We start from the raw sequence: 27,759 nt of genomic DNA on the forward strand, positions 1-27,759 counted from the left end.
AGACCTAATGGCACTTTAGCTTACAACAGTGTAAAAAAAATTTAGAAGACTTACGTATGTACATACTATATTATGTATTTACTATATGTATGTATGTTTTTCAGTTATATGTATTGTTGCACTCAGTTAGCAAATTAACCAAGCAATACAATTTGCGTTTTGTAAAAGCAAAAGCAATATAAAAAATTACAAATGCGCGAAGTTGAGATATTGCTCTTACATTCAATGTTGCCTTAATGCCCATAGTTTCCTATGTAGTTTTTTTTTCGCTTTTTTAACGCTGTTACTCCGATAATTGATGTACAATTGTTTTGTGGGTTTTTTCTTGTTTTTGAATACAATTTTTATTAAGATTAATATATGTATTTAATTTTTTTGGTACTTAAATATTACTTATTTTCATTTAGTGGTTTCCACTTTTGGAAATTTACAACAACTTTGCATAGAACAATTTTTCTCTTTCTTTAATTTAACGTAGTTTTTAAGACATTGCATAGCTTTGATAAAATCGCTTAAATCACATTGATTTTAATTGATTACAAGTATTTACGTTTTGTATTACTCTCAATTGTATAAAACGTATTGTTTTGTATGTGTTTGCATATATGTATATACTATATACATATCTATAATTTAAAATGAAACAATTTGCAAAATTACAATAAGTGTGCAATTGCTTTTTAATCAAACAAAACATTATTACAAAAAATTAAGGGAAAACGCTTAAAACTACAAATATATTACATTAAATAAAGTACAAATGTATGTGCATGCATAAATATGTACGTATGCACATAAAACTACAAATGTATGCACTGAAAAAAATTAAAATTATTTAAAATTTACATACGTTTACATTTGTAATTAAATAATATATAATAACAGTAATTTTGGCAATGAAAATATCGCTAACCGTTCGTACATACATATACGTTTCTATTTGTGCGTGTGTGTGTGCACGTGTATTTTTGAAAATGTATAGCAATGCGACTAACTTTTACTATATGTATATATCGATGGCTGAGTGGAAGATCGACCTATCTCGGCAGCCAGTTCGAAAACATTCTATCTCAAAAAACTTTTCTAGAACGCCCTATTTCAGAATTCGTTTTAAAAACGCCCTATCTCAGCTGCCGATTCAAAAACGCCCTATCTCAGCATATTTTCAATACATTTTGAAGTGAGAAAGGGCGTTTTTGAACCGAATTTTGAGATAGGGTGTTTTTCAATAAAATTCTGAAATAGGGCATTCTTGAAAAGTTTTTTGAGATAGAGCGTTTTCGAACTGGCAGCCGAGATAGGTCGATCTTCCACTCAGCCATCGATATCTAGTACCTAGGCTCCATCTCCAGCTTCGTTTTAATTTTATTTTTTGTTTATAACTCTAGCAGTTTGTATATTGTGGCATTTATACGCAAAGTAATAAAGCAAATAATTTTTGAACGAATTTGGAATATAGGAATAAACACTTCACGTTTCCATATTTTGAAACTTTGCTCTTTAAACTACATTTCATCAATGCGAGAGTGGAATGGATCGGCTAAATGAATACAACAACCACAAAAATCTACGCAACTACATATGTATGTATGTATAACTATATTTATGTTAGAAAGAATGTTTGTATGTAGTCTAGTCTTTAGTACTGCAATCGTTTAGATTTGTTTATTGCATTTCAATTTGTTTTCTATTTGTTTGTCTATAGTTGCGAACGCTTTTAATAATAATACATATATTTATAATTAGTTTATTGCTACTTTTGCTTGGTGTGCGTGTTTTTTCTTTTTGTGATTTTTGTAATACAAATTGGGAGAGTCAGGCATAGCAGATAAGTTTCGTAGTTATAATATAATAGTAGTACAGTAATTTAGTAGTAGTACATAGTAGTAGTTGTTGCTGCTGTTGGTTTAGTTGATGCGAGTATTCCCATTGCTGCAGCTAAAGCCGTGTTCGGTTTACTATGGATATGGCGGCTTCATTTTAGTTCGTTGGTGGTGCATTCAAAATTGTCATCTGATTATCTGAAATTAATTTAAATAATATTAAAAGGATGAATACATACTATGTTTTAATAAATACATATTCATGGAGAAATGCAAACACATTTTAAGCTAATCTAGTATTAATATTGTTTTAAAAATAGCTTCCAAATAACCTATTTGGACTTAGAGAGCGAACCAGTGGCAGGGTGCGAAATAAGATTAGCTATATACATACATATCGTGGATGAAATGTATAAAGGCCCTAACTAACACGATTTTTTTTCAGGAGACAAAAAACGTTACATAATTGAAATAATAAAATGTTTATTGAAAATGATTCATGAAATTTATGTAATATATCAATACCTAACATAATTAAAAAAATTTAAAGGTTTTTATCAATTATATGTTATATAATATGCTACATTCCTGTCAGTTAGGGCCTTTGTGAATGCGAAGTTATGAAATAAATGTTTCAGTTGGGGCTTTTTGCATTCATGTTAAATCCAATATATTTTGTTTCCATATCAAAGCAAGTTAGTAGTTACTTTGCATTATAAGCTAAACAAGAAAAATTAAAGGGTATAATATTTATATAAAATTAATCAGACCGCGCTCGTATGGCTTCTTCTGGTCCCACTACATCTCCCTCAATGACTTCAAAATTTATTTTCGAGCATTTTCATCAAACAAAAGGCATTTACGGTGATTTTTTAGACAAAACTACGACGAACATAATTCCCCTAACAATCTGGATGGCCTTCGACAGAAAGCGTTCCCGTCCTTTGTGTTATGGCGATTTCGTTTATACCAAAAAATGTCGCATTTTTATTGGCTCTTCTCTTTTCGTGTTCGCTTCTTAAATAAANTCCCGTCCTTTGTGTTATGGCGATTTCGTTTATACCAAAAAATGTCGCATTTTGATTGGCTCTTTCTCTTTTCGTGTTCGCTTCTTAAATAAGGGCAAACGGTGAGAAAATTTTGTGTTCGTTTTCTTTCAATGTCACACTCTTGTCAGGGAAAAAATTCACATTCCCTGCCCTTTGAAGCTTTATTAGGGGTGATGGTTGCCATGAAAATCAGATAGTTGCTTAAAACGACAATTTCGTGAGCTAAACCAGAGCTTCTTAAAGTGGGATCCGTAGAAAAGCCACCGGGGTTGCGCGAAATTAATTTTGATATGAATAAGCACGGCGGTCGGTTTGAGTTGCACACAGAAAGAAAAGCTCTATATAAGAGTGTTGAGCTTGCGCTTGACAGCATTGTTTTTTTTCTAACCGTTATGTGTTGTTGGCCGCAGTAGCCAAAGGGTTATATACAACTTTTTACAAGGAACGCGATGAATGATGAATTGCCAAACAAAATGTTAAATGTCATAACTGGGCACTTGGTAAATCGCCTGAAATCTTTGGCAGATTATTTTTCGGATGGTAGTAAATAGTTATATCGGTTTGGTACAAAATCCATTTACGAAGCATTCATAGATCTTCGGGGTACTTCGACATTGAAACACACATTTCAATCTGTGTCTCTGAAAGACTTTTGGGTTAGTGTTAGAAGTAAGTATCATGAAGTCGCTAAAAAGGATATCTTAACTTTGCTTACTTCTGTCACAACGTACTCTGTAAATAGGGTTTTCCGCTTACACTTATACAAAAAAAGAATTTAGGTCGAAATTGGATGCTACTCCAGAAATGCGCATACAGCTTTCAGATATTGGGCCGTATGCATAAAACCTAAGCAAATGCTTTATCTTAAAATTTCAGACCTTTCACTCGATTTGTTCAAATAAACTTAATGCATACGGCCCATTATATCGAACTACTATTTTATAAAATAATTAACAACAGTGAAATTGGGAATTTTTTTTGTAGCAAAAGTACTTCAGTTAGGGCTTTTTAAAAAGTGGCGTAAGTTCGCTAGTTTTTGAGTTACGGTTGTAAATTTTTTAGGGAAGATGGGTTTAACTATAAGCTTCTTGGGAATGCAAAAAACCAAATTTCGAAGAAAATGTCAGTTAGGGCCTTTCTACATTTCATCAACGATTGTTTATACTCTCCTTGAAGTACATTTTAACATAAGTGCCTATTGAAAAAAAAAAAACTGTGAACAAGTGACAATTTTAGTAAGAGTAACTAAAACTGTTTTGTGGCATCGTAATTTGGCACGTCCACTTCTCTGCAGCAATAAAAACCCTATTCCTTGATTTGATGCTCTATTCCTTGCACTATCCTTCGAAGATCATTCTTGTGTGATAACCGCTCGCAAGGATTCGACATTGAGCAAATATTCGATTAATCGAATATCAAGAGTTCTATTTTATTAGTCAAGAATAAGGCCGTATTCGAGCTACGTCATAAATACCGCAATATTACAACTTTATTGTTATCTTGATTCTCCGCTCAATTTTGTAGCCAGTGACCCAAAGAAACTTTGGATATGAAATTTCATAAAAATCTGAAATATTCTAAAAAGTCCATTCGCCGTTTTGAATTTTTGCAAACTGATTTCAGATTCGTAATCAACAATCCCATACAAAATTTAATAAAGTTAAAAAAATCACGGCAATATTTTATTGACCGATTTAGCACAGGAGTTGCTAAGGGTATTTTTTCCCATAGACATGTTTATGCACCATATGAAATGCGGGGCATGATGAGAGTTTTGTAGAGTTTGACGTTTGTTTGTCGTGAGTTGACTCAGCTTTTCAATTGCTCACCGAGCTTAAAGTGGATCATATGAAGACAAAGTACTTCACTACTCCAATACGTTAAGGCTGGTTGTTGCTTGGGGGTATTTTGTCTTGTTTTCGTTCATCACCAGACCAACGTTAGATAGTCGTGTAAGATTTGCTGGGATTCTAAATTTAGACATGGCTTCACAGAGGCAGCTTCTCTTCTTCAAAAGTGGCTTAAAAATTGTCGAAAGGCTGGTGTGCGTCAATATATTTATCAATGGTACTTTCCAATATTTGTTAAAATCTACTCAATGGTGGTCCTGTCAGGTCTGAAGTCACACTGATAAGTACCATCAATTATTTCCTTTTTGGTGGTTGTTGTTTCTGACAGTGTGGGTGTATGATGTGTTTTGGAACGAATTTCTGCCAAACCAAATTTGACAAAGGGTCTCGGAAATTCGTTCCATTATTCCGTGGGCTTATTGCTCTTCTCACCTCGTCTTGATCAAGTAGAACACCTTGGACAGCGCTCGTATGTATTTGTCTGGATTTTTCATCATCAAACGCGCGACTGGAATCATTGAGTATTGTTCTCTCCACATCTCTGACGTACTCTGAATGTCTGCTACGAATACATCCGTACTCATATCATTTGATTAAATTAATCGATTATTTTGGTCCAATTTACGATTTTACCGATTGTTAATCGATTGATTTTAAAATAATCGTAAAAATATTTTCAAGAAATGAGTTCTGTAGTTGTCTAAAATCCATCCATCGAACATTCTTTTTTGCTAGCTGCATCAACTTTACTCGTCCCGAGGTTCACAAAAATCCATTACAAAGATCCGTTAGTAAAGAAGTTTTTGCGAAATTAAGTAATTAAAAATTCTATCAATCGATTATTTATCAATAATTTCAATAGATCGTAATTAATTTTTTTGGTTTGTGATTAATCATATAATTAACTAATAGATTTTTTTTGCCATCGCTAGCTACGAGGTTTCCGTCTTCATCACTGCACTGGCTTTGTATGCGGCGTATACAAGCTGTTTCAGCGTGGGTGGAACTACGATGTAATTGGGACATGAAATCCCGCGATGAGGAGTTGCTTGATAAATCAGGATTCATGTAGAATCTATTGCAAAACTTCTCGGCTTTGAGACGTCGAACTTTCGTCGAGTTGACTGAGGCACGGCTGTGCATACGGACCTTGGCCGCGATAAAGTAGTGAACCGAGATGTTTGATGTATCTTCGGTATATCACACGGAGATCAATTAAATTTTTAGTTTTTTGATAAAGGGATACCAGTGGGAGATTCTGAAACCAGTTAGCGAAAAGTTTAGGATCACTATCGCACTTATTGATGTAAAAATATTCATATCATACGTCAACAAAAGCGATACCGATCCGAAAATTCTCGCTAACTGGTTACAGAATCTTCCCCTTGAGTACTAAATACCAACATTACTTAAATTTTCAGACTGTTGGACCAATATACCTAGTCTGACTTGTCTAACGTCTGCAATCGTCAAGCACGATTTCATATGATGAGTCAATGAGCTCATAGAATTTCCCTTTGGTCTTATCGCCCTTCTCCACCGTTGGGGCGTGTGTACAAATTAGGCTAATGTTTTTGAACTTAGCTTTGATCCGGAATGTGGCGATTCTCTTACTGATGGAGGTGAGCCTGGAGGCAAGCTGTCATAGCGGTCCTTGGTTCATTTGCCAGGGTCGACAAGGTGTGGGAGGAGAGGGGTATTTATCCAAATCCTCCTGAACTCCTTTGGTTTTAATTCGTTCACGTCATCGCGAATGCATTGTATGTAAAGAGATTCATTGGCAGATAATTCGACTGTTAATTTGAACTTTATTTTTTATTTACTGTAAATAAGTAATTACTGTTACCTGTAACAAATAGCAATGTTATATTCGTCATTAAACAGTCAACTGCACAAGCAGAAAATACTTGGAAAACATTGATTATGCAGCGTTCGCGAGAAATACAGTTTAAGCTCGTAGTCTAGCTTGATAATTTTAACAATAACTAACGACAAATATTTGAATGTATTTTTTTTTGCGTTGTTAGTGTTATTATTGTTTGTTAATAATTTACACAACCGCAATTCCTAAGTAGTCACGAACAAACGTATAAAATATGTATGTATGTACATACAAACATACATACATATGTATGGGAGTACGTATGAATGCATCGACTTTAAATATATGACAGCATGGAACACTTTGTACGGGCTTCTATTGTGTTGTCATTATTGCATGCATGAGACAAGTGAAAATTACAACAATAAGAAATACCAAAATATCAAGAGCGAATGTACTCATGTTTAGTGTGCGAAATTGGTTCATCTTTTTCCTCATACTCAACTATGGCGTCTCACAATGGGATGAGAAGCAATTTTAGTGCGCCAAAAGAAATTTTAAAAATTGTCCTAATTTTTCTGGTATTTTCTGAAATTGATGTTAATACTTTTATAAACAAATTCAATACAAACTTTTTGTACATTTTTCTAGCTGTAAGTATATGCCTAGAATTCAGTTGCAAGTAATTTTAATGAGGACTTCACTGATTGATAAATATATGTACAGTGACTCAAACAAATGACCACGCGTTGATTTTTTAATATTTCTGTATAAAAAGTTTAAAAAAATTTAAAAAAGCAAGAAACTGGGAAATGAAACAGAATATTCTAATAATGGAATAAAGTAACTTCCTCCTAACTAATGGCTCGTTGTAATATCTCTTTTAGTTTTTTATGTATAAGCTTAAGTACTGGTCGCGAACGTAGATTTTTCCATCATTATTTATACTTTTTATGAACGTGAAATGGTATTATAAATCTGGCCCGATGTTTGTACCAGATGTTTGACAAAATGATCAGAACGTCGAGCTGAGTCGACCTGTCTGTCTGTTTGAACGCCATTGAGTCCCTCAGTTTTCGAGATATCCGACTGAAATTTGGTAAGCGTAAGTGCATATTTATAATGTGTTAATCATTTGCCGGAACCGTCAAAATCGGTCCACTATAACTTATAGCTTCCATACAACTGTTTGCTCGTTTTGAAGTTCGGTCCTGGTTGAAAATTCTGTGTAAATGCTCATATGATTTTGTTAAGCAGATTTTTTTGCCCTAGTATTGATTCCCATCCCACTTTGCGTCTGCTCCACAGAGCATTCAGAGCAAATTAAAAATATTAAATGTATTTCAAAACCATCACTCAATCAAAAGTATACATATATAAAATATTCATCGCGTATGCTGGACCAAAGTGGTGTTATTAGACCAGCAGATTTCTTCTTCTTTCATCTCCTTAGATGGATTTTGTTTTTGCTTTTCATGGGTGTGCTGCCAAATCAGTAAACTTTGGGGCGAATTGAGATTTTGACATAACACCAGTAATACAAAATGCACTCTTGTTTTTGTATTCTTACTACCACCTTGTATAAAATCGCTTTGTGTTCAACTATTTTTTATACATAATGCTTGAAACACAATACCCGGCGAACGGCAAATTTCGCCCAGCAGAGCGATGCCGACGACCAACTTTCGCCCAGCTAATTCGCTTACTGAAACACAAATAGAGCGGTATCGAGCGGTTCGAATGCTGTCAGCTGATAAGGTGACCATATTTCAAGAAGGAAGCTTTTACAACGAAGAGGGAAAATACCAGCAAGAAGAAGTTTAAAATATAGAAATAGTCTTTAAATATAACTACTAGTAAACTTACGTTTTACTAGATTAATCTCTGATAGAAAAATATAAGGTATATTATCTTACTTTTAAACAAAAATTACGATAACTTTTAAAGTATGGTCATCATGGCCTTTTTTTGTCGTTGCCGTTGACCGCGGCGATAGAAATAAATCTATCGTCGCGAACAGTCGTTGAGCAAACTTCGCCGTTTGCTTTGGTTGTGCGCGTTCTCATATAAATCAGTGTGTTTTAATTATCTCGGCGAACATTCGCGACGAAAAATTTGCCGTTCGCCGGTGTTGTGCTTCAGCTTTATAGAGAAAATGAGCGACATTTTCAACAAACGAAATGGTCAAAAATCTAGGATATGTCCTTATTTATAGTACGAAAATTGAATGGGCTACAAAACTGCATACCCAAATTAAAAAAAAAATCGAAATTTGTATGAAAGTTTTTTGATTTTTACCTCGCTATTATTAGCTTGGGATCCAACTATGTAATATTGATGCGCCTAAAAGATGCAACGATTTCCATTCTCAAGTGACATACCTGATGACAGTTTGAATTGGAATTCCTTTAAATTTCCATTGTTAAAGTAACCCGATGACAGTACGAATGGAAAGCGAATATTTAGTTTTTTAAACTATAATTTTTTTTAATAGCGTTTGTTAAAGAATATACTATATTTTTATAAATAAAATAATTAAAAGTAAGTAATAATAAAAGCGTATGTATAAACGTATGCGCACGAAGTATAGTAGGGCTGGGACTTTCCGTATATTCGAACATCCGTATAATTCGTTCGGATATTCATGTATAAGAATAAAATCTCAATAGTACGGATAACCGGTTAACATCCGTTGATTTTGTTATCCGGATATCCTGTTAGTATCCGTTCATTTTGTCATTCTAATATTATAAAAGTATTTGAATGGGTTTGTAAAATATTTCTCAAGTTTACTGAATCTATCGAATTGCAAAATAATTAATTGAAAATTCCATCCATAAACGAAAAATTCTTATTTTATTATTCATTTTTATAATTGAATATCCGGAAATCTATTAACTATACGGATATCCGTATATCAGATTTTTTATTCAGATATACGAATATTCGGATAGTCAAAACATCCGGATAGAACTCTCAGCTCTAGTTATTACCTTAAGAACGTTAAAATCATCCTCGTTTTTTGGTTAGGCAACTTGGAACAATGCGTCCCAATTTAGGGAAGTCCATACACATTTACTGTTAGTGTCATAATCCAAAAATTAAAAACTCGAGAAAAACGGCTTGGAAAGTTTTGAATTTTAACATATTCACAAAATAGTAAAAATTAATACACGTTTTGTTAAATTTTTACACAACATAGAATAACGGGGTGGCTGTATTTCCCGCATACTTAACTCGATTTTGCATTATTTAACATTATGACACTCTTGCAGCAAAAGTGCGATATGTGCATTAGGGTGGTCCAAAAATGCATGTGAAAAAGTAAATTCGGAATTTTTATGCTCTCACCCCCTAGGATTGTTCAATACCCAAAAAAATATATCCCAATATTTTCCAAATCAAAAAACATTTAGAGGTCGCTCAAAGCGCCCAAAGTTTTGCATGTATTTTATATGGGGAAAAACAGCTTTTCGTAGTAATGGTATATAATTCTTAAAAATCAATATTTTGCTATCGGAAAACTCTGTTTATCTGCAGGAGATTTCCAATAATAATACCCAATTGTTTATTTAAGCATTTTTTCCTCGCAACTATAATTTATAGGTCCGCCAAAAACCCATAAAACCCCGAAAAATGGTTACAAAATGGTTGAATAAACAATTGGATATTATTATTGAAAGTCTTTTGAAGAGAACCAAAGTTTTCTGATTGCAAAATATTGATTTTCAAGAATTCTATACCATATAAAAATACATGGAAAACTTTGAGCGCTTTGAGCGACCTCTAAATATTTTTTGAGTTCAAAATAAGAAAATAGGGATATACTTTTTACGATATAGAACAATCCTAGGGGTGAGAACATTACAATTCCGACTTTACTGTTTTTGGACCACCCTAATATGCATACATAGTGTGTGGACATAGCGTTATATGAAAAAGTTTAAAGTCATGAATTCATAAGCATGCCATTTTTTAGAGCGCTATTTGGTAAACCCGAGTGGTTCCGGGTTGACCATATAACTTTTGCACCAAGGAAAATGGAGTCTGTTTTTGAAATTTTCACAATTCGAGACAATAAAACGATTTGGTATGCCCTTAAAATTTGTCTCAACCAAAAAATAGACTTTAAATCGTCTGGTCCATGACCTATCGAAATTCACTAATATCTTTATTTTCAACTGTTACTATTAATCGGAAAAGTGATTTTTTCATGTACGGAATTTATGGAATTTTCATATGTGTAACTGAAAAACCTATATTTAATTTAAAAAAAATCATATGCCTACCGTTATATAATGTTATATACATACATACATGTATCTAAATATTGTCGTTTAAAGTACAAAACCGCGATCAAGATAATGCACGACCTCGTAAGTGAGGTTGCTCAAATTTTACAGGAGAGAGTAAAACCGGTTTTATTTCAAAACGGTTCTCTATTTTATCCACAATCATCTCTACCTTTTATATAGTCGTTTACAGTACAAAACCGCGTATCGTCATTCAGCTAAACCGCGTAACTGACATTTGCTGCCAAAAATTGGATTTGCTCATACAAGCTCTTGGCTTAATCCTTATCCATTCGTCCTGAAATATACTAGCCTGAAATGCGATGGCTTTATAAAAAACAAAAATAAAAAAATATTAATGTTTTTACTCTCTAGAAAATAATTTATGCAACATACGCGGTTTTGCATTATGTTGATACGCGGTTTTGTACTTTAAACGACGATATGTAAATATCGATATTTTGGTATGATTGAAAAAGGCTTGACACCAGCGGCTTCTGCTGAGCAAATCTTATTTTTGGCACAAATGGCAGTTTACGAGGTTTTGTTGCACTTTAAACGACGATATGTACTTTGAAATTTAGTCGCAACTCCCACAAAAACATAGAGTTCCATACACGTTACAAATACATAAGGAAAAAAAGAAAAACATTTTTTCCGCCAATTTGCTTGAAGTTTTTTCCTCTCTTTTATGTATTTTCCAATGGCCTCAACTCGGGCAGCCCATAGCGTCGCTGATATGTATACATAATTATAAGGCTGATAATTGACGCTGATGACGTCGATGCCGCTTTGTATGCGATACTGATGCTAATACACACATATATTTACATATGTGNATTTTCCAATGGCCTCAACTCGGGCAGCCCATAGCGTCGCTGATATGTATTATTATAAGGCTGATAATTGACGCTGATGACGTCGATGCCGCTTTGTATGCGATACTGATGCTAATACACACATATATTTACATATGTAGTATATATCTACACATGTATTGTAATTGAAATTTATATAATTTTATACTTTTCCCGTGGCCATTACTCAACATTTCGCTTTTATTTATTCACATACATAGTTGACATTCCTTTTTTTATTTTATCGAGCATTATGTTTTGTCGGTTGACGAATTTTTTGTCTGATTAGTTATTAAGTTCAACTTTATTATAATTTGATAATTTATTTAATTTACTTTATGGACAGTTATCGCAAGTTTTTCGCAGTTAATATTCACAATATTGCATGAAATATAAATATACATATATGTACGTATGTATGTACTTACGTACAGTCAATCAATAAAGTTGCTGTACAGAGATTTTTTCAATACGGGCAACTGTTTTTTTTTTTTAATATTTTATTTATCGCTAATTGTTTATAAAAATGCGGTTAATTCCAATAATACTATTCTCGAAAATTGTCATTAAAATTATGTACTTTTTAGTTATACTCTTTAGAAAAAAATTGTGTATGCAGTTTTTTAGCCTATTTTATTTTAGTACAAGAATGTGCAGGTTTTAGGTAGCTGGGACTTACCATTGATTTTTGGCAAATTTTTTTGTGTAAGTTGTCGCTCATTTTATCCATATAAAAAATAATCGAACATACACAACGATTATTTTAAGTAAATATATGGAGAAAATGAGCGACACCTTCAACGAAAAAATTTCCCAAAATCAATGGTAAGTCCTAGCTACCTGAGCTAAACGAATTTGCGAGTACGAATGAATTTTAATAGTTTTAAATGTGTATGTGCAAGTAAAATTACAGGTGGTCGCACATCAAAAATCAAAGTAAAGCTACATACACCTTTTCCAAATTTTTAGATCTTACATTGCACCGTAGCAGTAGTCGTCTTAAGTTTGAAATACTTAAAGCCGATTTCTCAGTGGATGTTTAATTATAATCGAAAGATTATCTCTTATTGTCATCTTCCCACTGTACTTAATATATGATTAACTCACCACCACCTTTCATAAGATTTATTAATGGCGAAACCAGCTTTTCATGTAACTCCTATAAAACCTGCAAATCGTGAAGTTGGGTTGGGTTGAATCCAAACAGTTTGTTATTTTGCGAAATCCTTGGAAACGAAACAATTGCAAGCTGACACCTTTTTAATAATGGTTTAAATTTAATTAATGCTTTCAATCTGCTCACACGTATGAGTTGTCAAAAACCATTGTTTTGAACATGCAAACCTCAATCAAATGTCAATTACACCAATTTACAAAAGTATTAAATGTAAAAATCAGTACAAAATCAGTACAAACTCAAAAAATCAGTAGATTTTGCGTACTGATTTCGGGCTCTTAAAAATCAGTGCAATAGAAAAAAATCAGCACACGTATTGATTAAATCAGCGCATCTGGCCACCCTAATATAAATGTACATTTAAGCTAGGACTGCCAGACGTCCTGGTTTTCAAGGATTTGTCCTGATTTAGACAAATTGTCCTGGTGTCCTGAGGTCAATGCAGACACCCATCTAATTTTTAGCAGATTTTTGCTTTGAAAAAAATGGTTAAGCTTTCTGTCATTAGTAGTTGAAAATCGATAGCGAAACCTTTTTTCTAACATATTATAGCACTTTCGAACTTATGTCTTCAAAGAGCGTTCATGCTATCGCATTTAGCAAATGTATATTTACGCGAGTTTGAAATCGAAGGCTTTCGATAAACAGCCGTGTTCCACACGTTTATTCAGTACCGTATCCATCACGATTAATCCTCACGGAGAAGATAATATGCTAAAAATCATACTGAAAAGGAAAAAAAATTTAGCAAAAAATTCAATACAAAAACTTGAATTGCTTTATGCCGAACTTCCACTAGGCATTGAAATGACAAAAAATTGGAGCCATTCAAAAAGTGTCATGTGGAAATGAATTGAATGACTATTTTTTTAAAGTAATGACAATAATTTTTTTTAATGCCCAAGTTTGTCATTAAAATTTCTGCCATTTAATGCCTAGTGGAAATCCAGCATTAGCCATAACCGCAAATTTGTTTGTGTATATATTCATTTATCGGTGCTGTCAATTAAATTGCCTAAACTAATTATGAAACAAAGCAAACAGAGTTGATCAGAAATTGATCCAGATTTGTATCAGCCTCACATCGATATTGAATTTGCGTGACTTTTTTTTATACCCGAGCGCACTTGTGCACAAGGGTATATAACTTTGTTCACATAACAGGTGTTTGTAACAGGCAAAACGAAACGAATTTATTCAAAATTGATGCTTCCAACAATTCTTTAGCAAGCAATATGTTTATGATAAAATTTTGGAAAATGGGCATGACACCGCTCACTTATGATCACATATATGTATCTCGGTAAGCGTTCTACCAATTTGTACCAAACTCGGTATCGTTATTGTACTTGCTACATAAAAACAAAGCACTGAAAATTATTGAAATCGGACTAAAATTACGGCCACTTTTCATATAACGGTAAATTTCAGAAACCCCGGCTTACCATGTAGCGGTAGCTTTCGGAAAGGTGAAAAACATAGTATATTTAAGTAATACTTGGGCTCCGCCCAAACTTACGACTTTTTTACTTGTTTTATCCAAGAAATTCAAAATAATAAATTAAATCTCGATCGGCGATCACTAAAACGCAGCTCGCCACTGTATACTCGAAAAGGCAATGTTATCACTTTTTCTCATTAAACCATGTTCGAATCGTGGTATTTTGCATCGCAAATAAGTCACTTTTAAACTGGCAAAAATATTAAAAGCCTCGAAAAACTTTAAACTTTTGCAATTTTTAGAGCAAGCATATAAAAATGGAGTGTGATGGGGTATAGTCGTTGTGCTGGGTATGCAGTTACAGTTGAACGGCTATACTCAATCCCGACTCTTGAGCCCTCGTTCGCGCACTCAGGACAACGTCAGCAGAGATGCCAACTCTATTAAGGCTAGTTCCCCTAAATTCCGGAAAAAATTCGCCTATTTCCAATGGTATTCCCCCAAAATCACTTCTACTATTTAACAACAACTATCACTAATTATAATGACATAATAAGGACAGCCTCTTTAAATAATATATATAACTAATGCTTCCGAGTATGTTTCGTAGAGCAAAATTGTCGAACATACCTTGTATGGAAAAAATGCGGAACAACGTCAACAAAAAAAAAAATGCCAAAAATCAATGGTGATTTGCACTTTATTATACTAAAATTTAATGGGGTACAAAACCGAATACCAAAATTTTGTCTAAAGTTGCTGATTAAGAAGTTACAAATTTCGGTCAAACTTTGCAGAATTTTCACAACTTTTGCACAACGTCTGAAATTTGGATTATATCGCGTTTATTAAGTTATCAGCTATACTTTCATAAAAAATAATAAACAGTTAATAAATTAAACAGAAATAGCTAAAACTTGCTACGCGTCCTAGTTTTTATTTGGTTCAATGTACATATATCGAGCATAGATGGATTATTCCTTAGAATAGTATATTTCTTGATGAAATTTTTTGTTATTGTCTACAAGCCGTACTAAAATCAAAGGATGTTTTATTCTTAAATAGGACATAGGACAGTGACTCGCTACCAATGCAATGCCAGTTTTTAATTAAATTTATTTTTGGAAAGATTATCTATGTAGTGATAAATACTTACTTTTATTAGACTGCTCAAAACTTTGCTTTCGTTTGCACCAAGTGAGAAATGATAATGTCAAATATAAACGCCAAGTGAAAAGTGGGCTATGTACGGTGGCAATTTCTTTAATATGACACGGTTGCATGAGGCAATTACGTTACGTTTTGAATCGGTAACGCCGTATAAGAGACTGTTATAACAAGTTGTAATTTTATTCTCAATAGGAATGTTCTAATAAAAATCGTATATATTGAATCCTCCCAAAATTTAAATCCATTCCTCGATTCCCCCGAGAAATTGAAATTCCACCACAATCGGGGAATTCGCCCCTCGCACCATTGATATGCGAGTAAGTACCGCCGCCGTCGAAGTAAGCGGATTTCAACGAGCCTGAAAGAACAAATGGTACAATGAGGAGTGTGGCCTACAGGACCACGCTGCGATCGGGCGTAATAAAGGGTGAACACACCAAAACTGCGACACTTTGGGAAGCTTATAACTTACCCAAAACGAATTCAATATTTTGAAATTCAAATACCATAAGTTGACCATGACCTTAGTTGGACGTAGAAGAAATTTCATTTGAATTTGATTCCTAGTTGAGTTAAAAATGGCAACCGAGCTAGAAACGAGACAAACCATTTTGCACGAGTTTATAAATGATCCGGCCTTAAGTACACGTAAAATTGCTAAAAAATTAAAGAGTGCACTATTCGACAGTTTGCACGGTTTTAATCGGTACAAATAAGGCCTGACAGTTACGAGAAAACCAGGGAGCGGAGGTTAGCATGGTCAAACTGATAAAAACAGTGCTCGGAAGGTCCTCAGTGCGTTTTCGCGAGATCCGAAGATTTTGTCGCGTTATGTTGCAAAATCCGTGCGGAGATCGCAGTTTTTCGTACAAAAGGTAAAGCGGAAAGTTTTATTGAGATGTTCTACAGCTCAAACAGCGCCAGACCGAGGCGCAAAGTAGAATGTTACAGCGAAATCACGCATTCGGAAATTGTATGAATTCTAAATTAAAAAATACAACTGCATTGTTATGGACTGCGAAACCTACTGGTTTAAAAATACAAAATATATTGCAGGTCAAGATTTTTATACTGCTGCAAGTCGTCAAGATGCCCCTGAAAGTTGTAAGCTGAAAATGAAGTCCAAATTTCCAAAAACCACATGGTTTGGCAAGCTATTTGTTCCTGTGGCCGTAAGAGCAGCCCCTTTTTCCCATCCGGGGCAATGAATGCTCAAGTTTATCGGGATGAGTGCCTCAAAAGGCGTCTTCTGTCATTTATCAACAGATAAGGAGTAGGCCATCGTTCTAGGCGGACATGGCAACCTGCCACTATGCCAAGGACACATTGCCGTGGTATAATGCAAATAACATCAATTTTGTACCTCACGATTGCAATCCACCCAATAGCCCAGAGCCACGTTCTATTGGGGAATATTGGTCAATTGTCAAAGGAATCTTGAATAAAACAGGTGAAAGAGTGAAAATTATTGAAGAGTGCAAAACAAAGTAGTTGTGCGCATCGCGTAATGTCGATGATGCAGTCGTGCAGAACATGATGGCGCGTGTGCGATGAAAATACCGATCACTTGCATATGGAGCAAATAATAACTAATATTTTAGCATTTTAATAACATCTAAACTTCCAAGTTATATAATACAAAAAAAAAAATAATTTCAAAGCCTTCTAGTTTGTTTCTGGTAGTAATTTCTAAGTGTCGTAGTCTTGGTGTGTTCAGCCTTTACGAGCCATGTGGGACCGTTATAGGGAGCTAAATAGGGAGGCGATACGTATTTTCCGCAATAAGAAGAGAGAGGCCGAGATATGTGAATGCGAATAGCTTGAAATTTCGGCCGTCAGGAAAACGCCCGAAAATTTTACCAGAGAGTTAGGCGACTTTCCCACCCTACTAAATGGTACTGAAAGCTCTTGGAGTATTCGAGAAAAATGTTGCGGAAAATTTACGGGCCTTTACGCGTTGGCGACGGCGAGTAACGCAGACGATGGAATGATGAGCGGTATGAGCTTGAAAACAACATAAATAGACAGTGAATTAAAACACAGCGGCTCCGCTAACTTGGCAATATCGTTCAAATGGACTCCGACGCTCCAGCTCTGAAAGTATTCATCTCGGAACCCACTGCGATGGAAAGACCAAGTGGAGTAGGACTTGGTTTCACTCGGCATTTCCAATTTGCGTCAGTTGGCACTGAAACTGAGAAACGACTGGCGTGCTTTGTTAAACTCGAAGAAGAAGATAAAAAATATAAAAAAGTGAACATGTTTAGTTCATGCAGTAACAAAATTTAGCATTACTATTTTTTGGTATTACCACTTGTAATTAATAAGCACTTCCTCTATTCTTGAAGGCATTATTTTTACTAACCAATTACACTCTTATGGAGTATTAGTCCTTATTTTCTGGATAAGCGCTTTAATCCTTGCACTGGGCTTTGGGGATAATTTTTCAGTCTTCGCTTGAAGTCAGCACCTGCGAGTCTCTCTACACTCCCTTTTTTGTACCCGATCTTCGATAAACTTGGCAGAATGATGGAAATTATGAAGGAAGTAAATTGCCTTTTAAAATTTACGTATTATTTATATACATACATCTCCAACAGATAAATACATCAATAAAATACTGTTTTTCTACAACTATGAAGCTCTTTTAGCAACACACCATCGCACTGGTATCAATTTGTACACCTCTTCTTAAGCAATCACAATTTAGCTTAGAGCGTATATTTTGCAATCGAGAATAACCAGTCCCAAAAACTGCAGAAAAAATTATCAATTGATTAAAATAACCAATTTCTAGTTAGCTTTTTTGCAGGATTTCCATAAATAACTTAGCTATGACAAAACTAACTTTAAGTTAGTTGTAAAGTCGTGCAGGAGTCATGCAGCGTTAAAAAATCCTTATACAAAAATTACTTTCAATACACTTTTGTTCTGCACTTTCCAGATTCTTTTTCAAATTCAGGACAAATAAAATTAAGGACGAAATTTTATATTATCATTTTGATGTTATGTCTGATCGAATTCAAATATGAGCTCACCTACAAAAGAACATGTAAACAAATAAGCAAATATGTAATGTTAAATAAAATAAGTAAATAGATCCAAATATTAAAAATTGAAAAAAATCTTTTTATTGATAGTTTATGTCCAAAAGTAGTTATCTACAAGTTATTTGACAACTAATGCAAAGGAAACCAGTTCTCACTATTTTGCGGTCATCGCCCTTCAAAAGAAGTTAGTTACGGCCAAAGGAAATAGTTAACAAATAGTTACCACTAGTCGACTTCTAGTTAGTTAATAGTTAGTTACAAACCAGTCCCGTTTCCTGCAGGGATAACATAGAAACATTGAAATTATTTATTATCTTCAAATATCCTTTAAAACTAATGGCCTTATTCATAAAAAATAAAAAAAGGTTTAAAAAAGGTTTATAAACTGAAATATGTAAGAAAATGTCGTTTTATAAAGCTTTTTAAACTTTCTTTATTTTTTGTTAATAGAAAGGTACATAGATTCGTATTTGATTGACATGCGTAGTTTTGACGTGAGAGAATTATAGACATATGAACTAAAGTAAAAGTTCATAATAAAAAATTCAAGTATAAATCTAAGCTTCCCAAAGAAAAATTCCATGTATGTCAAATGTCCCATTTCAAAAACAAAGGTAAGAACTAATTTTTGAAGGATCACTCGCGCCTAAGAATTGTTGTTTTCTTAATTCATCATTTACCTGTCGGACTGCGCGTGCAATCTATCGTCTTTGTTTCATAATTCCTTTGACCTAACCATTCGTTACTGAGCATTACTGTGATTTAACGGAGGCCATCAGTTGGCCGATAAATTGCCTGTTGCTTTGTGCCAACAGATGAGGATCTTTTTTTTTACCGTTGAGATTTGCTTTAACGTGTAGAAAACAATTAAGCTAATCCTGTCTACCTGCTTTTTGTAAACAAAAATGTGATGTTCAGGTGATATTTTAAAACATACACGGATAAATGAATGCGGTTCTTATTTAACTTAACACATCAAAGGACCTGAAAATATACGTTTTTGCAAAGAGCAAGGAAGAATAAAAATGTTAAGGATTATTTGTTTCGAATTACTGTGTGCTTTAAAGGAAATATGTATCTTTCGTGTCACTTTGCGAAAACCAAACTCCCTTTTGTTTATGGAAAACAACACAGACTGTGTGAGTTGTTCATAGTGGCTTATGCGCACGTACTTACATATGTATGTGTGTATGTATGTAGATAGGTACCATCACTCAAGCTGGTTTCGTTATGGTAGCCGCTTCCCTAATTTACTTAAATAACAAATGGAAAAAATTAAGATAATAAATACAGCTTTTCTTGTATACGTCTATTTCAACGTCAATTTTGATATTATATGTATACAAACATAGTGTTCATAATACTACATTAGACTCAATCCAAAGTACATATTTCTTAGGTACTTATATATATGTATCTATATGTATTAGTTCCTTACCACCTTGGACTTTAAATAAAATTGATCGCTTCTTATCGCAAAGTTTTTATCAGTTTTGTTATATTGACAACTGATTAGGGTACTTGTAGTTTGCCTTTACGCATTCACTTGTAGACTTTACAAATACATATACAATAATAAGCAAAATCGCTAGCTTAGAGTCAAAATTTGTTAAGTACACTTTTTAAAATTTTTCAGGAGAAGAAAATCCTGCAAGATTCGTTTTCTTCACATATTTTGCAAAAACTTCGATAGCATAATTTTTACGTATTTAAAGCAAAATATCACTCAATACTCAGCGGCACAGTTCAGTTAGTCTTTCTTTGAACTAAGCAAATTTTTGTTTCGCTATATAGATATGAGGAAAAATAAAATAATACTGGTTTACAAAAAAAGGTTCTGCAGATTGAACCAAACTTCTATATGCCTATGTTATTCGACGCGCTGAATGCGAATGTAGGGTCTGTTAGCCTCCATCACGCCAGGTTCGAGATCATTTGAAGGTCAAGTAGGGACAAATTCATTCATAGCGGTCGCTGTGGTGTAGTGGTAAGCAGTGCGCGCTTCCACTCCACAGCGACCTGGTTTCATGCCCTGGTCAAAGCAACATCGCAAAAAAGAGAAGAGAAGCTCAGCCAAACACAAACATATGTGTAAGTGCCAATCTATTATTATTATTATTATTATAAATTTTATTAAGATGAAGCGACTTTATAACATTGGCGCGACCTTTATAAGTGCAAAAGAAAGAGAGATAGATAGAATAGATAGGCTCATTAAATGTTATACCAAAATAATAAGTATGACGGGCTGAGCGATTCAGCCTACATATACATATGTTTGAACCCAAATTAGTCGCATAGTTTTCGAGTTATCCTTATGACCACAACAATTAGCTCCCATAAATTTAATTATTCAGATCTGAGAATTCCGTTTTATGAATCCCTAACTGAGCATCTAAAAACATTTTACACTCGTTTCACTTGTCATGAAAAGAGAGTTTATGGTTAAAATTATCAAGATAACTTATAGCTAGCATACAGCTAATTGCTCAAATGTTATGTTTTGCTTTGTTAGTTACATACATATGTACATACACTTGTGATCAGCTAATTAAGCCAGCAACATTTTCTTTTGTTTATTTAATGTTTATTATTTTTCCATAAAAGTCTAGCTCATTATATAACAAACACCACATAAATCCAGATTTCAAACTTTGTGCAAAAATTATGAGAAATCTGCAAAGTTTCAGCTACATTTTCAACTTTTTATTCAGATTTTTTAGGTCTTACGTTGCTAAAAAATTGCGTTGATTTTTAATATTTTTTTTGTCTGACTTCATGACGCATTTTTTGTTCATACAAAAAAAAATGTCGAATTTATTTTGTATGGAAAAAATTTTTAATGCAGTCAGAAAAAAATTATTAAATATCAACGCGATTTTTTAGCAACTTAAGACTTACACTCTAGAATTTAATGGGTTATTAAAAAAAAAATTTTCGCCTTCATCATGCAAAATCTGTAGCAAATCGGCGCTTTTGTGAATCGAAGAGGATCTAAAATCCATCTCCAATTAGGAAACGGAACAATAATGTACACGATTGAATTTATGATGCAAACTTATAAATACTAAAACGACTATATTTCCATGGGCCAAACTTTCAAACGGTCAAGCATCAGGAAATAAAATCGATGACGTTTATATGAGAGCCGTTCCTAATTATTTTCAACTTGTCTTACATGCATCACTGTACTCATTCCCGCTATTTAGGGAAGTGAAAGCATTTTTGTTTGTTTTGGAGTGGTCTAGTAGCTTACAGAAAGTCCTAGTTCCCAACTAGTTTGGGAACAGTTCGTTTTGCCACAAGGCATCTAATACATAAACTACATAATTACATATAAATGTATGCATGAACGAGTTTGTACGTAAGCGTGAATGTGTAATTTCGACTTTTACTCTTGCACTACTTCAAATGAAATATGAAGAAATCAAATGAAACGGAACAAAATGAAATGCGCGAAAGCTGCATATGTATATACATACATATATACAAAATGCTAATCAACGTTGAGGCTAAATAATTCACACCCAAATAACAAAAATAAGAGCAACAACAATGGCTGCCGGGCGACGGCAGCAATAATAAAAGCATTACTACTTTACTGCGAAGATGGCAGCTAAAGAAACATTAACAACCCGACTAGACTAATGTGTTGAAACAGCAACAAGATCACCACACCAACAAAGCCAAGGCATGGCAATGGCAACTAGAGATGGGCGCGGAATATCGGGACCCGCGGGACCCACGGTACTGATTTCAAAATGGCCGGGATGGGCGGTATCGGGAAGGTCTTTAAAACCTTTGCGGGCGGGACCGAATTAGAATCCTTTCCCGACACTCCCGATAAAACCCGCAAATTCAGCAAATCTTACTTAAAAACGTTTTATAAACTAATAACTTTTTTATGCTTTATTTACACGAAAACAAAAAGCAAGACAGAAAAAAAATAACCGGAAGATGCCAGATTTTTTATTATTGTAAAATAATTTGAAAGACATGGGAATTAATCTTAGTGATAGATTTCGGGACCCACGGACCCGCGGTACAATCCAGGAAAACGCCGGGATGGTTGGGTTCGGAACTTAAAAATTGAATTTCGGGATGGGTGGGGTAGGGTTGAAATTTTTGCCCCGTTCCCATCTCTAATGGCAACAATGACAGTGCAAGCAGGAAAGAACGGCAAAGCTACTCATTACAAGTGGTAAGGGGTGTGAGAGGGGGAGCGGAAAAAGTTTAAAAGCTGCATTGTCTGCAACAACAGCAACAACATTACGACAACAGAAAACCGAACGACCCACCAACGGTTGGCGGTTGAGGCACCAACCGGTCACCTGGAACAGCAGCGAAGGCCAAAAGCAACAAAACCAAAAAAAAAATCAACCAAACTAGGAAAATGAACGAAAAANGGCAAAGCTACTCATTACAAGTGGTAAGGGGTGTGAGAGGGGGAGCGGAAAAAGTTTAAAAGCTGCATTGTCTGCAACAACAGCAACAACATTACGACAACAGAAAACCGAACGACCCACCAACGGTTGGCGGTTGAGGCACCAACCGGTCACCTGGAACAGCAGCGAAGGCCAAAAGCAACAAAACCAAAAAAAAAATCAACCAAACTAGGAAAATGAACGAAAAAATGCAGTGGCAGCAACAAAAACAATACATAATTTAATGCAAATAAAAGCAGCAACTTTAATACTAACAACGAAATCGACAGCGCCATGGTGTGGCGATTTAAAAATCGAAAACAAGAAATCTCTTGAATGTTAACAATTTTACAACGCCGCATTACTTACTGACTGACTGAGTGAGTGACGGGCAGTGGTGGTAGGTTGGCAACCGTGCTTAACACAGAAACACATACTTGCGTAAGTTCATATGTAAGTACATATGTACAGTGCCGCGCAAAACCACAACATAATATAACACTTATTTTACCAAATCTTTCCAAATTCTAATGACTTACAGGCGATTTAAAGTCAAACCAACAACAATAACAAAGCTAGTCTAAAAATATGTCTTAGACTAAAAAAAAATATATAGCCAAATTGGGAGCAAAAGGCAGCAGAAAAGAAGAAAAAAGCAATTGTGATCAAAATACATATGTACATGTGTATGTACATGTGCGCGTAAGGCAGGATTTTGTAGAAGCGCACAAAAACCGGACCGTTTCCGATTAGGATGTGGTAGGCCTTTAAGAATGCCCTACAAAGCAAATTTTTTAATTTGAATTTCAGGTTATTTGGTCTGACAAGACTAAAACTAATCGACTTCAATCCGATAGCCAGGCATGGTATTGGACTAACGCCCCAAATGAAGCCCAAACGCATTATGTAAGGCAAACTGTGAACCATGGTGGTGGGTCAATAATGATTTGGGGTTGTATTTCAAAAATTATGTAGGTCCGCTAGTATGAATTATGCGTAAGGAACAATATCTGTCCCATCTTCAACAAAATATGCAAGGGGTAGTCGAAACAATAGGAGTTGCTACTGAAAAATTTGGCCGAGACTGGATGCAAAAGCAAAAACTTGCTAATTGGAAATGACCTTGACAATTGAAAATTCTAGCTTACTAAGTATCCAAGTCCTCCTAATGGAATAAGTAAAAGAGCTGTGGAAGCATACTAAGGAAGTATGGGTGGGTATACCTCCAGAATTTGTACATGTAAACACATCCATCCAGTACACCAAATTGCATCCAGGGGGCTACTCTGTAATGCGATGCGAAAGAGCAATGCATAGGCAATCGTCACAGCATATCATTACAGAATAGCCCCACAGGAACTAAAAATAGCAAAAGGTTACTGAACACTGCGGTAATAATTCTTTTTTCCCTGAAAATTGTCAAAAAGTTATTAAAAATTTATGAGTGCAAAACTGAGCCATTTGCCTTAATTTACATTTTTGTCTGCTAGTTTTATTGTTGTTAGATGCGTACCAAAAAAAAAATATATATATATATATATGTAACAACAACCTGTAAGTCATTAAAACTTGTAAAAGATAGTGGTTCCTGAAATAAAAAGTGTTACGTCATGATACAGTTTTGCACGTCACTGTATGCACACACAGATGTATGCAACGAGTGTGCACGCGAGATTAATATTACTTATAATTTATGTATGTAAATATATGTATACACATGTAAGTGGTTGTATACACTGCAGCACAGATTCACTCTGGCGTAGCGTTGGGAATGCACATTCCTTCGTTCGCTTTGCGCCGCGATTATGGAAGTAATATTTAATAGCAAATGAAGAAAATAATTGTATAAAATATTGTACATTTAAAAATAACTTCCAGAAAGTCAAAAATAACCACAAAACTCACTCAACGCACCTTAAGTGGAAAACATTAATATTACTACGAATATATACAAATGTGGTGCAAGTACACACCCACTGGGAAAATAGGTAAGCACCTTGCGAGGTAAGCCATGTTTTCTTTCAGTTTTTAGTACCAAAATTGCTATCATGGCCAATGTCATCTACTAGTAAAGGGCAAAATGAACACCTCCGAAGACACATTACGTTGTCAGTTGCAAAATAACGTGCAACCGAAGTTATTTCCAAGCACCGAACTACTCCGAGCGACTGCTCTGCATTACACGTAACTTACTTTGTAAAGCGGCTCAGAAGTATGTCTGACACCAAATGTACATTCTAAATTCCTACTTACATAAGGCGGCCATGCCTTTGTAAAAGTAAGGGACGTTCGGCAGGGAAATGGTAATGACTGCCAGGTGAAGAGTAAGTTGCTAATAAGGTATTATTACGTGGTCCTAATTCCCACTGGGCATACTTATTAGTATGTGTATAGACATATATATGTACAGGGTGGGCCAAATTAGACCTACCATACATTACCTAAAAAATTAATTTCTGTGGCTTAATGTGTAAAACGAATTGATGTAGTCGTAGAAAATGCAGTCGTTGTTGGTGGTCCCTGCATGCAGAAAGAAATTAACAATAATATTAAAAAAATAAAGAAGTTATACGTGTTTAACATAGGTAGGTCTTAATTGGCCCACCCTGTACACAAATACCACTTGATCGTTCGTAAGGCCATAAGAAATCAAGTCAAGGTCAACAAACTGTCGCTTGTTAAGCGCGATTTTGTTAAATCAAATATGCCGTATAGTATTTTTTTGTGTCCCGTGATAAAAATAAAAGTACCTATGTATTTGATGTGTTGCTATAATCATTAAACTTGCCAAAAAAACCCCGAAATAGTTTTTATGTCAACGAATTCAAGATTTGATAACGTTAAAATGTTCTCTACACTTATGCATAAAACAACAAAAACTTAATATGTAATTTCTTTGTTCCTGCCCTTCCTAAATTTTTCGTTTTGTGGTCATTAGCCTCATTTGACTTTTTTGTATGCACATATGTACAGTATTGGCCAATACATTAGCACCCCAATTTCAGAGGGATATTGCTTGCCACGCATGTTTATTTATTTATTTTAGGGAATTTACATTTAAAATATTTCTAGACAAAATCGGCTACCTTAGCAAGGTACTTTGTGTGGGTTCGTGTGTGTGCAAAGATTTTGCAAGGGAGTTAAGGGAGTGTCAAAACTCGAATGTTACTAAGGAGCAAACCTTTAATTATTGAATCATGATATGCACCCAAGTTTAAAACATTGTAGAAAACTACAAACAACTGCAAACAAATTTTACACAAATTTCAGGCATTTTTTTCAGTTAGAATTTTTTTTAGTACACAATTTTATACCCCATTCAATATTAGTCTGATAATGTGCATGTTTCAAGTGGCTAAAACCTACCGTTGGTTTTTTAGAATTTATTTCGCCGAAAGTGTTGCGGGTTTCTTCCATATAAAAATAAATTGTGTATATTCGTTATATGGAAGCAAATGCGACCAAAAAAAAACTCTAAAAAATCAACAGTAATTTTTAGCCACTTGAAACTTGCACATTATTAGATTAAAATTGAATGGGCACTCAAAAAAATTCTACCACTTCTGAGAGAAGTTTGAAATTTGAGTGAAATTTTTTTTGCATTTTTTGTAGTCTTTTACAAAGTTTAAGAAAGAACTGTATTTTAAATGGAAATTCTTAAAAATTAATAATTAAACATAAGTGGCAAACAATATCACTTTGAAATGCGAATGCTTTAGATATGGCCAATACTGTATATGCAAAAAACATGCATATACTTATGTATACGTATAAACATCTGTGCAAGTACAGTAATAAGAGTATGATGTATGATGACTCAGCGGTTTTTTATTCGAAAACTTAATAGCTACGATAGCTGAAAATGGGGTTGAAATGACACATAATTTATTTTGAAATTTGATACCCACAACATGCAACCACCCCTGACAAATTTACGTGAACCATTAAAGAAACACTGCTTAATAAGTGAACCTGAAAGGATTATGAATCAGATACTCAGTTAAGGTGGGCTATACAATTAAATTCTTCATACGNATCGCACAAAAATCGCACTCTATAAGTCACTCATCATGCCCGTGCTGGTATATGGCACAGCAGCATTGACAATGAAAACATCTGATTAGGCGGCTCTTGGACTGTTCCAGCAAATTTGTAATTTGCTTACATTCTAAATTGTGGTTTATCAATTTTATTTTGAACTTGAATGCAAGTAGAAAGAAAAGTAAGGGAAATTACATATCCAAGAATAAATTTAAAAACAAATAAAGCACATATTAAAATATTGCTGCAAGACAAACAAATTAAGATAGTGTGTTCATTTTGTGAACTAAATACATTTCGAAAAGAAAAATGAGTAATAAATTTTTACAGCAAACAATTATTTTTCTTTTATAGTTTTAATAAAGTAAATATGTAATTCAATTAACACAACAGACATATGAGGGCAGTCCGAAAAGTACCCCACTTGACTTATAAATATAGTAATATACAGCGATCGATAATACCATTTCAACAATTTAAATTATAAATTTGATACCGCTACGCTAAATAGTATTATTATTTACAGTAGTCATATTACGTGATACAATGCCTTCATCTGAAAGGTCTAAGTTCGACCGATATAAAATCCGAGTTGATTTTACTCTGTCTTTCGTTTAAACGGTTAAATAATGGGAGCGGAGTTTAAGCGAGGTTGTAAGAGCTGCAAAGATGAACCCAGCAGTGAGGGTACTACCCCAAAAAAAGTGAACAAAATCGTGCTGAATCACCGGCGATTGACAGTACGCGAGATAGCAGACATGGT

The 27,759-nt window shown here is 34.3% G+C and overlaps 1 long non-coding RNA gene across 1 annotated transcript; it reads right to left on the bottom strand.

Moving 5' to 3' along the window:
• Window positions 1-5,453: 5,453 nt before the first annotated feature.
• Window positions 5,454-26,122, bottom strand: LOC108359716 (uncharacterized). The gene is made up of 3 exons (XR_001846979.1): window positions 25,392-26,122; window positions 24,505-24,507; window positions 5,454-5,466 (listed from the first exon to the last, which is right to left on the bottom strand). It is a non-coding gene; the product is annotated as an uncharacterized LOC108359716 (long non-coding RNA).
• Between the last annotated feature and the right edge of the window lie 1,637 nt (window positions 26,123-27,759).

The sequence above is a fragment of the Rhagoletis zephyria genome, unplaced genomic scaffold (assembly GCF_001687245.7).
Source record: "Rhagoletis zephyria isolate East Lansing unplaced genomic scaffold, Rhagoletis_zephyria_1.1 Rzeph_scaffold_00442, whole genome shotgun sequence".
NCBI lineage: Eukaryota > Metazoa > Arthropoda > Insecta > Diptera > Tephritidae > Rhagoletis > Rhagoletis zephyria.